The 3842-nt window shown below is 42.3% G+C and overlaps 1 pseudogene; it reads right to left on the bottom strand.

The window, feature by feature from the left end:
• Positions 1-1343: 1343 nt before the first annotated feature.
• On the bottom strand, positions 1344-2679 carry LOC121677005 (annotated as a pseudogene).
• Positions 2680-3842: the final 1163 nt, after the last annotated feature.

Below are 3842 nucleotides of genomic sequence, written 5' to 3'. Positions count from 1 at the left end.
ATGTACACTCTCTTCGTAGAATGCTACTGCTTCGGGGTCATGTCTGCCTGTGCCATGCTCTCTGCCATGATGACCACAGACTAACCCTCTGAAACTGTGAGCCTCAAATAAATTCTTTTTTTTTAAGTTGCCTTGGTCATGGTGTCTTATCATAGCAATAGAAAAGTAATGAAGACAGCTGATAACTCTAATATTTGCTAGAATCAACAAAGTTGGGAAGAACAAAATATCACATACGTGTACATATGCAGAGGAAAAAAACACGGTGATCTTCATGCCAATATATTAATATTAGCTACAGTCCACTTGACTGCAGGTGCTGAGTTTATGGGTGATTCAAATCTCTTTACTCCTTTATGATGAATATGTATTAGTAATTAAAATACAAATTTCAGACATTTTAGAGTGTTCATAACATGTGGATTCCATTCTTATTTTCAGCCTAATTTTCAGAGAAAGATACAGATCTGGCCTTTAATGCATAGTTAATATTTATCATGATCTTCTATCAAAGAGATGCCTTCATCAAAAAAGTAATTAAATCAAACATTTCTGATTCTATTTAACATTAAATTTGCAGCAGCTGGCAACCCACAAACCCAAATAATTATATTTTTGTTATAAAACTTGAAACACTTTTTCCAATTCCTGCCACAGACTTCCTAAGAATAATACAGCTGCTTTGCTATTTAATGTAGACAGTACCATCTTTAAACCCATGCTCTGTGTTGGAGTCCAGTCACTCTGGTTGCTAGGACACGACACTGTGCATCTTGCAGTAAACCTTCCGGGTCCAGGCTGAGGTCTGGCCCTGACCCAGCTGGGAGACTTCAAGATTTACACATGCTGTGGCAGCAGAATAAGGCAGCTACTCAGGACGACTTTTTATACTTTTTACACAGGACAGGTACACCCAGGCGATCTCAAAGAGCAAACGCCGCAAGCAAGCAGACAGCTGAAAGTGGTGCGCTCATGCTAGGAGACGGAGACCGTGGGCGCTCACGCTTGCAGACTTCAGCTCACACCCTCCGCTGTGGCCGCTTTGGTTGCCTCCCTCAACAGTCTCTTCCTTTCTCGCTGCTGCCCTGAATTTGACCTTTGGTTTGTGTTCCAAACAGCAGCCTGCCAGCCAGCCTCCAGTGAGTCGGCTTTGACGGAGTTTAGACAAGGATGAAAAAATTGGCGCTTGAGTAAATTCCATAGGTTATATCTCTTCTTCAAGACCCTGGTGACATGTTCTAATTTCAGTGAATCTAACCTTTCGCTGGAAAACAAATTTTAGACACCTATGAGTTGAAAGACCTAGTGAGGTTACTTTAACTAGAATAGGAGCATTTGTGAGCTCACTGTCTGGCGTATGGGAAGTCTGACGTGACAGGGCAGTTCTCTGCAGACAGTGTGCGCTGTTTCTCATTGGCCATGGTGGCTCATCTTAACTGCAGCATAATATTCCAAGCCATGATTTACGTAATTTTTATATAAACCTTCTTTCCAAATTTTTTGCTGCTGCTACTAACATGATCATCACTACATGTGAAAAAGAAATCCCACATTTCAGTTGATCCCCTTACGACAACTACCAGAGTGGAATTACCCTTATAAACGTTTTTAAGGCCACACTGAAAAATTATTTTCTAACGGGTTGTGGTAATTTTCATCTTTACTAGCAATGTATAAAAGACTAATTCCTTCCAAACTCATTCATTTTAGTACCTCTCTCTCTGTCTCTCTGTCTCTCTGTCTCTCTCTCTCTCTCTCTCTCTGTCTGTCTGTCTCTCTCTCTCTCTCTCTCCAGACTTAATTCTCTTTGAATTTCTTGTTTGTATTTCTTGTATATAAAGCCTTATGTGGTGGAGTCTGGGTCCTCTGAACAGAGACTCTGGAGTGGGTTTTCACAAGATGGTCCGTGAATTCCTGATAAGAAGACTTGGAGAACACAGACTCCTGCTAGAGGTCAGGGGTCAAGTAGCTATACGTTAGAGATGGCATCAAAGGTGGCCTTGGCAAAGTTGCCCATGGTGGCAGTGCAGCCCCTGGCTGATGTTCAGCAGTCATCAATACCAGCCGTCATTGGTAGCTTCTTGGGCACAGGGGCAGAGACCATCCCAGTGCTTCTGGGGACAGGGATGAGATGTACCAACACAGAGCCACAGTGTCCTGTCACCTTGCATGGAACAGTGTAGGGCTTGCCAAACTTGTTCCCCCAGTTGCTTCTCCCCACAGGGACAATGGGAAGCTTGGCAGATGATGACCCCTTGGATGGCAGTGGCTACATCTTTGGAGGACTTAACACCATGACCAACATGACTAATTGTGGTTCCCAGTAGTGACCAAAACCTTGAACCTGGTTGGTTGGCCAGCAAGCTTCTGCCTTGGCATGATCTTTAAACCTCATCCTTTAGGGATGGTCCCAAGAGAAAGTCAATAATCTTGGACTCTTTAATGGGCAGGAAGAACAGGTAAATCTCCTCCATGGACTTGATCTTCAGGTCCTTGACCAGGCGACCCAACTTGGTGACAAGAATCCACTCCTTGTCTTTGGCTTTACCTCCACGGTCATGGCCTTGACCACAACTGTGGCTCCAAGACCCCCACCAAATCTTCCTCTGGGAAGTCCTCCCTGGCCTCCTAAGCCTGGGCCCCTGGGTCCTCCAGGCCCTCCCGCTGTACCAATGTCATCACCATTTGGTGTTGTCCCAAAGAAGAAGATGAAGAGGAGGAGGAAGAAGAAAAGGAAGAAGAACTAGTTTGTTTTTTTAAATGATTAGACATAGCCGGGCGGTGGTGGCGCACGCCTTTAATCCCAGCACTCGGGAGGCAGAGGCAGGCGGATCTCTGAGTTCGAGGCCAGCCTGGTCTACAAGAGCTAGTTCCAGGACAGGCTCTAGAAACTACAGGGAAACCCTGTCTCGAAAAACAAAAACAAAAAAAAAAAAAAAAAAAAAAAAAAAAAAAAAAAAAAAAAATGATTAGACACAAAACTTTAGATAACATTTGTGATTGTGTAGCCACAAAAATGTCTCAGTGGTTAATGATAACTGCAGCCAAGCCTAATGACCTGAGTTCAATTCCTGAAACCCACACATTGAAGGAGAAAATTAGTTCCCTCAGATTCTCTTCTAACTTCCACAGGCACACCATAGCACACACTCAACAACCCTCCATATATATACACATACATACATATATACATACATATACATACATGCATACATATATACACATACATACATATGCACATGATCAGTAGCTAAAATTGCAATTTAGATTTTCTAAAAAAAATAATTTGCTATTTTGATAAATTAGAATTTTTGTTCACTAAAATTTGCATTCTTTCTTGGGGAATCAGGGGGGCCTTCCCAGAGAAATAATACCTAAACTGAGATAAAGACTGAAGTTAATTATGTTCCATATATACGTGTGGCTTTTAAAAAGAAAAACTCTAGGCTGGGGCAGAAATGCTTCTAAGCTCATTGCATTAGTCACCGTCTAATTTAAAAATAATAATAATAATACAGGTAGTTAGAAATATTTATTCATCTCCTTAAAGTTTAATTTGCATCTGCCATCATTCTTATACTCGTGAAATTGGGCTCCTCTCTGCTTAGTTAAAAGAAGAAGGCTGGTTCTATAATACTGAAAGCATGTCTCTATGGTTGGAAGGGTTTTGTAACCTGGAGACGAGGCATGGTCATGTCAGTGGCAGAACAGCATCTAGGTGGTCGAGTGTTGTAGAGAATCGAGTGTGTTCCCTTGAGGTTGCAAGTCAGATTTGCCATGCCAAAGTACAGCTTGCTCACCAACCTTGCAATCATTAACCAGCAAGGGCTCTCGGAGGTTGT

The sequence above is a fragment of the Arvicola amphibius genome, chromosome 17 (genome assembly GCF_903992535.2).
Source record: "Arvicola amphibius chromosome 17, mArvAmp1.2, whole genome shotgun sequence".
Taxonomy (NCBI): domain Eukaryota; kingdom Metazoa; phylum Chordata; class Mammalia; order Rodentia; family Cricetidae; genus Arvicola; species Arvicola amphibius.
The sequence above is the reverse complement of the archived record's forward strand: the minus strand, read 5'-3'. Positions and strand labels throughout refer to the sequence as shown.